The sequence below is a fragment of the Lucilia sericata genome, unplaced genomic scaffold (assembly GCF_015586225.1).
Source record: "Lucilia sericata isolate MDLA Ls3-8-SP2 unplaced genomic scaffold, ASM1558622v1 Contig000891F_arrow, whole genome shotgun sequence".
NCBI lineage: Eukaryota > Metazoa > Arthropoda > Insecta > Diptera > Calliphoridae > Lucilia > Lucilia sericata.
In genome coordinates, this window is record NW_023994880.1 from 189,513 (window position 1) to 202,753 (window position 13,241).

The 13,241-nt window shown below is 28.7% G+C and overlaps 1 protein-coding gene across 1 annotated transcript in view; it reads right to left on the reverse strand.

Annotated features, from left to right (window-relative positions):
- LOC119608859 (cadherin-99C) overlaps nucleotides 1-13,036 on the reverse strand; it is a 110,779-nt gene extending 97,743 nt beyond the window's left edge. The window contains exon 1 of the mRNA XM_037963416.1: nucleotides 12,829-13,036. The gene's annotated coding sequence lies outside the window, so the exon portion shown is untranslated. The remainder of the gene's footprint in view (nucleotides 1-12,828) is intronic.
- Between the last annotated feature and the right edge of the window lie 205 nt (nucleotides 13,037-13,241).

Genomic DNA, 13,241 nt, shown 5'->3' on the forward strand with positions numbered 1-13,241 from the left:
ATCAAGATTTTCTTAAAAGCCTTTTAAGCTCTGTATATAAGTTTTTTCTCAAGTGATTTAAGTAATAAATCGTTTGCAAAAGCTTTATTTGATATAGCTTTTTTCAATAAATATTATTAAACTAAAAGTAAAGCTTTTTATAATACCTTTCCTTAAAAATTGTCTCAAAATCTTTATATAATAAAGCTTTTCTCAAAAGCGTTATAAAATAAAGTTTCTTCTAAAAGCTGAATATTATCAAGGTTTTCTTAAATGTTTTTTAAGCTTTATATAATAAATTTTTTTCTCAAAGGATTTGAGTAATAAATCGTTTTCAAAAGTTTTATGTTATAAAGCGTTTTCAAAAGCTTCATTTGGTATAGCTTTTCTCAATAAAAATAAGGCTTTATATAATGTTTTTCCTTAAAAAATTTCCCAAATCTCCATATAAAAAATATTTTTTTAAAAGCTCTATAAAACTTTTCATCAAACCATTATTAAATAAATTTTCTTCTAAAAGCTGTATATAATCAAAATTTTCGTATAAGCTTTTTAACCTTTACATAAAAAAGTTTTTTTTTCAAATGCTTTAAGTAGTAACTTGTTTTCAAAAGCTTTATGTCATGAATCGTTTTTAAAAGTTTTATGTAATAAAGCATTTTAAAAAGCTTTGTATAATAAAGCTTTCCAAAAGTTTCTGTGATAAAGCATTTTCAAAAGCTTTTAAAAGCTTAATGTAATAAAGTTTTCTCCAACAGTTTATTAAAAAATTAAAAAAATTATATAAAAATAGCTATTCCTTATTAATCTTATATAATCAAGCTTTCTTCTAAATACTTCACATAATAATTCTTTTCTCAAACAGCTTTATTAACTGAAGCTCTGTTACACATATTGAATATTGATCAATATTTCTATATTTTCATTAATAATTTCTTTCAATGTATAAGTAGAAGTATTTTTTTTTGGATTTTTTTCCAAACAAGCTAAAATTTGAACTTGAATTTATGATTTTAATGAAAGTCTAATAACAAACTATTAAAGCGAATACCAGCAAAAGAAAAAAATCAGCACCACCAACGGCAGCATCAACAGCAATTTCAACTAGTAAAAGTGTAATAGAAGAATATAATAATAGAGATGGTGCTGCTGATGTGTGCACTGATGATGATGATGAGGCTGATGACGAAGACGTCCACAAAGATGATGGGTTAGATGGAGTTAAAGAAACAGAGTTTTTCTTCTTGTGCCTTAAGCCAAATTATTAATACTTAAAGATTTAACTGACAAATACATGCACGTACGATGACTAAAGAACTTTAAACACTAGGGTAAAGAAGATGTAAGAACTTTTTTAGATACGTTACAGAAACTACACATGAGTGTAGGTAGTCTAACAGATATTTAGTTAGATACGAATATAAACTAGTAGTTTTGAATGTTTGTATAAAAATAATATACTTTAGATATGAATGTGTATAGTTACAGAGAAAATTTTATATGGTACTTAGCATTATTTGAGCGGTAATAGTAGCGTGTTTGTTGAAAATTAAGTTAAAAGTTTTCAAAGTTTCAAATTAACTTCATTACTAGACAAATAAAAATAACACAGAGCAAAAAGTTTCCCCATACATCCCAATATAAACTGATGAGTCACATTTAAATTCATTAAGATTTCTTAGGAAATTAAAGGAATACAAACGGGCGTTTTATTAGTGTTGGCAATTTGCGTGAGAAGTTTACATTTAAATTAATTTAAGAGAAATGAAAATGAATTTAAGAAAGTTATGTGATGGTTTTTAGAAAACTTCATTAAATGCTAGAAAGTGAAGTTTTATCTAGATTTTAGAGAAAATACTTGTTAAAAGATTTAAACAAAATTATAAAATTTCCCTTAAAATTATGAAATAATTTTAGTTAATTTTATCTGTATTATTACACTGGCTCTTAAACAAGTTTTTGTCTTAAGTCTTTTGTTTTACAAAGCGAACATCTAACTAATTTTCATTATAATTTTGTTTTTATATATTAAGTATTAAATATTTATTGAACATAAACAAAAATTAATCTAAATCTTTCAAGCTTCATTATAAAAGCCCCAGATAATGCTCTTATTTTAATACCTAAATCAAATTTTTAGCAACACCCACCAATATAAATAAATTTTCTATAAAGAAAAACCTAAATTTTTCTTCATCAACTCCCATTCCTGTTCTTAAAGCACACACTCTTATATAAAGTCACCTTAACATGGTTTTCGAAAAAAAAGAAACACTTAACATGAACTGTTTCATTAATCATAGATTGGAATCAAATGAAATGAATCAGTAGAAAGAAAAACGATGAAAAAAGAAATCCTTCTTTTTTTTTAAATGGAAACGAACAAATACGCAGCAATACGCCTTGTTTCTTCATGTTCATTTGTAAGAAAACAGCCTTAAACATGTTTAGTATATTTTCAGTTTTCATATCGAAATTGATGCATCAGTTAAATATTGTATTTAAGAGTTGGTGAATAGAAATAAATAAGAAAAAATCTTTTACAGATCCACAATATTTTTAGTCAAAGGTTTTTAGTTAAAATAAAAGAAAAAAAAAAACGAGGAGAAATATAAATTAAAGTTGAAAGTTTTTTGGTATAGGTAAAAAGGAGAAAAAATACTAGTAGGCTAGTTATAGTAGAAGAAGGTCTGCTAACTAACATCATGTAAGAAACACTGAAGTACAATACAAAAAGCCTTTTCTCCAAAAAATTTATTACTAAAGATTTTTCTCCAAAATTTGTTTAAACATTTTCACTAAAAAGCTTTCTTATATGAGCTTTCGCATTTCCTTTTTTGTGTAAAGCTTTTCCACAAAAATTTTATTGCAAAAAGATTTTTTCTAAAATATTTTTAAAAACTTAAAAAGAAAAGCTTTCTTATATGAGCTTTTGCTTTTCCTTTATTGTATAAAGCTTTTCACAAAACTTTTCAACTTAAACTTCTTCATCATATTAAGATTTATTACAAAAAGTTCTATTATGTAAAGCTTTCTAACATTATTATATAAAGTATGTATTTTCACAAAGACCTTTTTTATATAAAATTTTTCACAGAGAGCTTTACTTTTTCTCATTTTTACAAAAAGCTTTATTATATCACTCTTACACAAAATGACTTATTCTACAACTTTTTCAAGAAAAACTTCATTATAATATTTTTTCATTAATAGCTTTTTCACAAAGAGCTTTAATATATATAACCTTTTCATTATTATATAAAGCATTTTCATAAAAATCTTTCTTTTTCACAAAGAACTGAATTTATAAAGCATACAGAAAGCTTTATTATATAAATATTTTCACGAAGAGCTTCTATATATAAAGCTTTTTCACAGAGATCTTTATTTTTTTTGCATAAATAGCTTTAATATGCGTTTTAGGTGATGGTATATAGCCTTTTTGTAAGCTTAAAGCATTGTCATAAAAAACTTTTTTATAAAGGTCTTTTTCATCAAGAACTGTATTAATAAAGTATACAAAGCTTTATTATAAAAAGCTTTCCACCAAACGCTTTATTATATAAAACTTTCCACAAAACGTTGTATTATATAAAATATCTTCAAAAATATCAACTTTATATAAAGCTTTTATACAGAGAGATTTATATTTTAAACTTTTCGCTTTATTAAGCTTTATTATATAAGGCATTTTCACATGGATATTATATGAATCATTTTCATAAAAATCCGTCTTATGAAGGACTTTTTCACAAAGAAAGTTTGTTTACAGAGAGCTTTATTTTTTTAATCCCTTCAAAAAAAGCTTTATTTTTTTACAACTATTCGAATAAAAGCTTCATTATAATATTTTTTCATAAATAGCTTTTCCACAAAGAGCTTTTCACAAAGAACTTTATTATATAAGCAATTTTACAAAAATCTTTCTTATATTGAACTTTTTCATAAAGAGATTTATAGAATAAAGCTTTCCATAAAAAAATATATTAATAAAGCTTTTGTACAGAACACTATAAGGCTTTTTCACAAAAAGCTGCTTTATATACTTACTTTTACACATTTGCTTTTGCATCTCGAAGCTTTCCACAAAACGTTTTATTATATAAAGTATTTTCACAAAGAGCTTTTTTATATTAAGTTTTTTTTTAACCCCTTCACAATAAGCTTTATTATAAAACTTTTACACAAATAGCTTCAAATGTTCAAATGTTTCTTATATAATGTTTTTTCACAAAGAGCTTTATGATATAAAGCTTTCGAAAAAAAATATTAATAAAGTTTTTATGCAGAATACTTTAAAGCTTTTTCAAAAAATCTGCATTATATAACACAATTTCACCTTAGATAAAACTTTATTACTTAAAAATGTTTGCAAAAAGCTTTATTATGTAAAGCTTTTACACATTTGTTTTTGTATCTCGATTCTGGTGAATTTTAATTCTAACAAATATGAATAAGTTCCCTTAAAAAAACAGTTTTTACGATCTTAGAAAACTTTAATTGAAAGAAACAAAAACAAACACAATTTCACATTAGATAAAACTTTATTACTTAAAGATTTTTTGCAAAAAGCTTTATTATGTAAAGCTTTTACACATTTGTTTTTTATCTCGATTCTGCTGGATTTTAGTTCTAACAAATATGAATAAGTTCCTTCCCCTCTTTAAATAATTTCTTAACCAAAGAGAAATCAGCAAACAAAAAAGCAACAGTTTTTTCTCTACAATCCTTCTAGTAGTGGTTGGTCTCCTTCTCTAATGTGATAAACAGATATTGGGGTATACAAGAAGCTGAAAACGTGACGCCATTTAGGGAAGACAACGAAGAAAAAGCTTTAGGTATTAAAATATGTTGAGACATGCATAAAACTTGAAAAAAATGTAAAAAAGACTCTATATAAACTTACAGAAATAAATAAAAGTATAGAAATTTGCAGATGATGCGTGTATTAAATTTATTTAACTCTAGACTCTAGGTAAAGTATGAACAGTAAGAAAAAAAAGGAAGAAGAAAAACCCTATTATTATAGCTTTTATTTACCAGGCAGCATTTCAAACTGTTGGAATAATAAAAAAAAAAACTACAAACTAACCACATTGTATAAATATATATGTGAGTGTAATGTAAACGAGTATGAATGTGTAGCAAGTTGGTGGCTAAGAATAGTTTATACTCTAAATTACAATTAAAGCGTAAAAGCGACATAGCTTTGTTTTAAATTATTAAAAGAAATCAAATTTAATTAAATACTTTAGAAAGTAAAAACCTACAAAAATTAAAAAAAAAGGTTTTTACTACAAACTTATCTTTAATTTGAAAAATTTGTCGCTAATCGTTTTAATTGTAATTAGTTAGTGTTCTTAGCGGTTCTTAGCAGTAGTAGAGAGTATTTGACCCATAAGTCTGACTACTCGATTGACTCTGTATGTATATATTTTTGGGGAAACGACAAATACATATAAACATATGTACATTTTGTTATGCAGAAGAAATGCCACCTCATTGTCTCCTGGTAATCTAGTCTGTAGCCAATTGTTACTTTAGTGTCACCAAGGAATCTAGAAAAAATCTATTGTAGAAGCAATTGTAACAGTCAGCAAGAACTACAGGGTTATTATATCTATTCTACTAGCGGACTTGCAACTTTACAGTTTGTATGTATATATGTAGTTGCATTTAAGCCATTTACTATGTGTGGTTTTTAGGGTGTGTTATTTTTGCTGCTGAGATGCTGTAATTCCAGCACTTTGGTGTCTTTAAAGTTAGCAAATGCAATGTCTCTTATTCTTTTCTGATCTTTAATACATGTAAGAATTCTTCTTTCTGTTTTATATCCTGCGGTATTTTATTTTTTTTATATATTTCTTCTTTAAGTTTTTGCAACAAAGAAAAATTATTATTTAACTATGTTTTGATTGTTTGAGTTACATGCCACAGCTAGCTAAAGTTGAAAATAAAGCACATGAAACCTTACAATTATTTCTAGTCAGTTTTTGTTTTCTAAATAATATTGTTGCATGCAACAAGAATAATACAATATTTGTTGTGTATGGTAATTTGAATTAAAAAAAGTAAATTTTTCTTTAAGGCCTTTTATTTGACTGTAGTTTTTTTTTCAAACTAAAAAAAACAGGGTCCTAAAAATCAATTTAAAATGTTGGCAACAAAATTATTTAACAAAAACGCATGTCTAAACAAATTTTTAGTATGAGAGCTTAAAGTAAAAGGATAAAATTTGCAACAAAAAACTTTATAGGAAATGACAATAGTAGTAAAAGAACAGTAAACTGCTTATTTAGTTTTGTTTTTAAGCAATTTTATATTTAGAATACGAGGATGGCTTCAAAAAACAAAAAAATTTTGTAGAAAAATGTCCGCTGTTATTATGGATAAAACTCTGAAAAATCAGAATTTCTGTATAGCCCGAAAATGTGGCTTTAAAGAGTGTTGAACACATCCCTAGGTCACTTTAAATAGTAGTTGGTAGGTTGATAGGAGGATGTATACTACATCAAATCCGAAGAAATACACCTAGGCCTGTTGTGCGCTCCTTATCATGAAAAATGAATGAATTATTTTTCAGTCTTCATAAACTCCTGAACGTAATTCCTAAGAATCTTCCAATCAGTGTTAGTCAGGAAAGTTATTTCCGGAATAACATCACTTCCAAGATATTTGGATCTAACTTCGACGAATGCCTGGCAGTGGCAAAGAAAGTGCTCCAGAGTTTCACTGTCCTCTCCACATACCCTACATTCGTCTGAATCCGCACGTCTTTAAATAGTAAACAGCAACTTTTTGAAAGTGATCTTTATTCGATCATATTGGTTCTACTGATTACACTGTTTACTTTTATATTCTAAAAACTTTTACACTTACTTTTATATTCTATTTCACTTTCACTCTCTTTCTTAAATTTAATTACAGAGAACTAAACATTAGTGTCTCACTTACCCATTAACAAGACTTTCAACCCATTTGTTTGAGTCTAAAGAATTTTGTGAGCATAATTCCCTATTGGGAACATCTTGAGTTTTTTAGAAGGAAAAAAAGCTCCAAAATAATAGCCTCCGCTTTCATTTTGAGATTTTGTTGTGCGCTCTTTTACATGAAAAATGTTGGTAGCAAAAACTTTTTAAGGACATTAGAAAGCTATGATAGTTCAGAAACTCACTTACTTCAAAATTTTCTAATAAGTGTTTGAGAGAAATGTATTTCTGGCATAATATCGCTCCAAAAAATTTCTAATCTAATTTCGACGAAAGTCCGGCAATGACAAATAAAGTGTTGCAGAGTTTCACTGTCCTCTCTGTAAGCTTTAAATTTGTCTGAATCTGAACTGTGTACTCACTCAGATCTTAAGTGACCATATATTTTGTCATCTTGTCATGAGTGTAATCACATATACATATAAGTATGTTGTATGGGATTCTCTCTCCCATGTTTTCAATTCGTCTTCTTCTTCTTAGTTGTCGTCTATTCCCGATTGGTCTGATAGCCATATTACGAAATGTATTTGGCGCTAATCGGATACTAAATTAAATCAAATGTTATAAATTCTGATGGTATGTGATGAGATCACATAGTACCGAACTTCTGTAAGAGTTGATATCAAAATGCTTTACATTCGTCTGAATCTGAACAATGTATTCACTCAGATCTTGAGTGGATTCACATCTTGTCCTAGTCTCATAAAGGTTATCACATACGATCTTTGTAGTTCCACCCACTGTTTCAATATTTCAAATACGTGTATGGGTTTATCACATATTTTCAATTCCTTCCCTTAAGAATCAGTACATTCTCTTCTTCGTTGTCGTCTATTACCGATTTGTCTAGTAGCCGTATAATGGAAAGTATTCTGTTAAAACTTTAATTGGGTGTAAATTCTGATAACATATCATGAGGTCATGATCTCATTACAGTTCTAACCGAACTTCTGTAAGAGTTTTGAAATTGTCATATTTGGTGTATTACCGAGTGGTCTAGTAGCCGTATAATGGAAACTATTGCGTTAAAACTCTAATCGGTTGTAAATTCTGATAACATATCATGAGATCATGATCTCATGACAGTTCTAACCGAGCTTATGTAGAGAGTTGATATCAGAAGAAAGAGATGAGATTAAATGTGATGAGATCACGCAGTCCACGGACATTATGACACTTTTGAAACTGTCATAAGGTCTATGAACTATAGCGCTTTTTGTTGTTTGTTATGACCTGCCATCAATCCAAATACATTCGCCTTAATCAACTGGTATTAGAACTGATCCAAAACTAAAGAATGAAATATGCGAAAGTGTACAATAAATATTGTACACTTAAGTTGAAACCCGGAGACCATGTTATACTATTGTAATGGATTAAGCTGCTAAATCTGCATCAGACCTCAGAATTTCTCCATCACATTTAGGATTCGAGATATCTTGTACTGAAGTTTAAAGACATTCCATTTTAGGACCTTTGAAAGCATAAAAACTCATGATTTTCGGTATATTGATGGTATTTAAACCCTACAGTCTTATAAGGCGAAGGTTTATAACGTACAAAAACATTGGATCCACACCTACCTAAGGATGTTCCAGTCGACTCAAAATCACTTTCTGATTCGATTTCAGTTTAGCAGTTTAATCAGTTTAGCATCAAGCATTAGGAAAAGATATCTCGAAGAAGATGTTGCCTTTATTTTGAAGCTGTCAGAATGGACTTTCAGATGACATACATGTATACTTTATAGATAAAGTTGTCCAAGTGCTGTTGTAACGTCTCGAAAAATACCTAAAATTACTTTTTTTCAACCTTTAGGACACAATATCTCGAATCCCGGATGTGATGACGAAATTCTGAGGCTAGATTCGGCGCGACTCAATTCTTTTGAAAAGTATACATTGGTCTTTGGTTCAAAAATTTGTCAGCCTGTGTTATATTTCATCGATATTAAGGATAAGCAAGATCAGCTATTGACTTCTGCAAGAGGCAAAGCTAAAGCTCGTTTTTGGCGACTATACGTGACCAACGATTAGTACAAATGCTTGCAGATCGATTTTTATATAGACGAGATTTTAATACTCTTCAACTTTCAGCCCTCGTTTACCTCAAACAACTGTAAATCTTTACATGTCTATAACTTAAATATGTACATATGTATTTATATTATCCCCCCAAAAATTGGCCTTTCATATACAATAATATATAATGAAACAGGAAAAAAAAACCTAAATAGACTTATTTGTTAAAAGTTTAAGCAAAAAAACAGTTAGAATTTCAGTTTTTTAAAACACACATGTGTGTTTGAGTAGAAATATAAATTTGTTCTTAATACAAGTTTGTAGCCTGTGGCATAAATTTTGATTTTTTTTCTCTGTGCAATTGTTAAATGCATTTTTCATTCTTATGTGCTATTCTTTTTCCTTTAAAGAATAAAAAAAAGAAGTTCTTCCTCTCTAAAAGTTTATTACTTTTACTTCCAAAACACATCAGACATGTGCCTCTTGTCTTTTTGGTTTGTTTGGGCTGTTGCTTTCGGTATTTATTACGTATGGCATGTTTAGTTTAGTTTTCTTAAGAAGTTTTATTTTAAATTTTCTTTTTGTTTAGTATTTATTATTTTGAAAAATTGTTGTAAATAATTCAAAAGAATAACATGTTAAATTACTGGGGGCTGTTAGAAATGGCATGTGTTGTTTTTTTAAATAACATTTGATATTGATGCTTTAATCGTTTTTGGAACTATAAAGGTTCTAAAGGAAATTGTATCGAAGATGCCTTTTGGAAATTACTTAAAATTTTTTACTTTTTTTGGTTTTACAACTATTACAATATAGAGTTTCATTTAAACTCCCATTTAAAGTTTCCTATTAACGCCAATAATTTAATTTGTGATATTTTGACATTTCATTTGCGAAAGTGAAAAATTTTGCATTAATCAGGTTCAATAATAGTTCTTTACATACAACTTTTGACAGTTCACTTGTAAGATTGAAAATACAATTTAAGCATTAACATGAGCTGCCTAAATGTTTTTAAATATAAACTTTCCTTTATTCTCTTTAATTTTTGTAAACTCCCTTTTTTGTTGAAAAAAAAATTATTAATGTTATTTTCCTGTTAATTTTTTTTAATAATCAGTTTCTATTCATGGTTAATCAAAACGACATTTAATTTTATGTTTAAACACAAATTGTAATTTGTATTTCTTTTTTTTGAGAATCTGCTGTATAAGTCTAACTAACATGATTTTAGATAAGATCTGCCTTGTTTATAGTTTTTTTCTACAACCATTTGCTTTAATTAAAAATGTAATTAATTTTCACTTGTATGAAGAACAGCAGCAGCACAGCACCATCACTAACAAGTGTAAGAATTTATTTTGTGTTGTACAAAAAAAAATAGATAAATAATGGAACAGAAGAAAAGTACTAAAAAATGGGTGTAAAATTTATGATGATGGTGAAATCAAGAAACATTTAGGAGTTCTAAAAAGAAGGTTGTAGAGTCGAAAATTGGTCAAATATAAAAGGCAATAATTTTAATATATCTTCAGTGTAGAAGCAATAGTAGTCGGACGGGGAAAGGTCTCGACATAAAGCAACACGTAAATGCTTGTTTCAAAACCCATTACTAGCCTTCAGTACAGATTTCATGTGATAGTCATCGCAAGTGTGGATTCGATCCAACAAATATGATCTTTTATAACGTTCAATTAGGATATACCAAATCGATTTTGAAGTTTTTCTCAACACTAATTCGTACTGTAACCAATTTCCCAGATTTCTGATAGTTTTAAAACTGCTATCGGCAAAGAGTGCCAAATATAGTCTATAGTCTAGTCTAGTCTAGTCTATAGTCTAGTCTATAGTCTAGTCTATAGTCTAGTCTATAGTCTAGTCTATAGTCTAATCTATAGTCTAGTCTATAATCTAGTCTATAGTCTAGTCTATAGTCTAGTCTATAGTGTAGTCTATAGTCTAGTCTATAGTGTAGTCTAAAGTCTAGTCTATAGTCTAGTCTATAGTCTAGTCTATAGTGTAGTCTATAGTCTAGTCTATAGTGTAGTCTATAGTCTAGTCTATAGTGTAGTCTATAGTCTAGTCTATAGTCTAGTCTATAGTCTAGTCCTATAGTCTAGTCTATAGTCTAGTCTATAGTGTAGTCTATAGTCTAGTCTATATAGTCTAGTCTAGACTCTAGTCTATAGTCTAGTCTATATCTAGTCTATAGTCTAGTCTATAGTCTAGTATATAGTCTAGTATAATAGTCTAGTATATAGTCTAGTCTATAGTCTAGTCTATAGTCTAGTCTATAGTCTAGTCTATAGTCTAGTCTATAGTCTAGTGTATAGTCCAGTCTATAGTCTAGTCTTGTAGTCTAGTCTATAGTCTAGTCTATAGTCTGTTTATAGTCTAGTCTATAGTCTAGTCTATAGTCTAGGCTATAGTCCTATCTATAGTCTAGTCTATAGTCTAGTCTATTGTCTAGTCTATAGTCTAGTCTATAGTCTAGTCTATAGTCCTAGTCTATAAGTCTAGTCTATAGTCTAGTCTATAGTCTAGTCTATAGTCTAGTCTATAGTCTAGTCTATAGCCTAGTCCATAGTTCAGTCTATAGTCTAGTCTATAGTCTAGTCTATAGTCAGTCTATAGTCTAGTCTATAGTCTAGTCTATAGTCTAGTCTTAGTCCTAAGTCTATAGTCTAGTCTATAGTCTAGTCTATAGTCTAGTTTATAGTCTATAGTCCTAGTTTATAGTCTATAGTCTAGTCTATAGTCTAGTCTATAGTCTAGTATAACGTCTAGTCTAAAGTCTAGTCCATAGTCTAGTCCATAGTCTAGTCTATAGTCTAGTCTATAGTCTAGTCTATAGTCCAGTCTATAGTCTAGTCTATAGTCTAGTATATAGTCTAGTCTATAGTCTAGTCTATAGTCTAGTATATAGTCTAGTCTATAGTCTTTTCTATAGTCTAGTCTATGGTCTAGTCTATAGTCTAGTCTATAGTCTAGTCTATAGTCTAGTCCAAAGTCTAGTCCATAGTCTAGCCTAGAGTCTAGTCTATAGTCTAGTCTATAGTCTAGTCTATAGTCTAGTCTATAGTCTAGTCTATAGTCTAGTCTATAGTCTAGTCCTAAGTCTAGTCCATAGTCTTGTCTAGTCTATAGTCTAGTCTATAGTCCTAGTCTATAGTCTAGTCTATAGTCTAGTCCTATAGTCTAGTCTATAGTCTAGTCTATAGTCTAGTCTATAGTCTAGTCTATAGTCTAGTCTATCTAGTCTAGTCTAGTCTATAGTATAGTCTATAGTCTAGTCTATAGTCTAGTCTATAGTCTAGTCTATAGTCTAGTCTATAGTCTAGTCTATAGTCTAGTCTATAGTCTGGTCTATAGTCTAGTCTATAGTCTAGTCTATAGTCTAGTCTATAGTCTAGTCTATAGTCCTAGTCTATAGTCTAGTCTATAGTCTAGTCTATAGTCTAGTCTATAATATAGTCCATAGTCTTGTCTGCAGTCTAGCGGAAATTAGTTTAGTCGTAAATTTCCCATGCCTGATACAAGTGCAAGTTTACGAATATGTAGAGCTCTTGCCTATCTCTGCTTAAAATATTATATCGTTTTGTGTTGCATCTCTGTTAGAAAGCCGACAATGTTCATGTCATGTTCCTATGTTCTCTAAGGAGTGAAAAGCTAAAACGACAATGTATTAGTGCAACTAACTATTCATCCAGCCAAGCATTATTATTTCGTGAGAGTTACGTTTGTTTGAGAATCCTCTTTTAAATATTTCATGATTTTAAAATGTTATTATAATTATTTAATTTTCTCTTAAATAAAGATATTCTTTTGTCAATACTTACAATCACCCCTACTCTCCTCAATATCCAGTATATATTTGTTTGTCCCGTTTCCACTTCACACATTGTGATTTGCCCAAAATACCAGCAACTTTGTGACATTTTAAGAGCAAAACAAAAACTAAATATAAAGCTGATAAATATGTTATGCGTTGATGGCAGGTGTTGAGAAGATTTTTGTGGTGCTGCTGGAAGACATGTTGAGTTAAAACTAAAAAAATAAAATGAAAATAAAGGAGATAAAAAATAAGAAATAAAACATAGAAAATGATAAAAATTTAAATAAAAAATAAATGCAAAAATTTAAACAATATTTTTAAAATTAAAAAAAAAAAAACATTCATAAATAAATCAATCTTGCCCGATTTGATGTCTTTCCGTCGGTATATATGTCCGTCTTTCCTTGTAAAAATTTG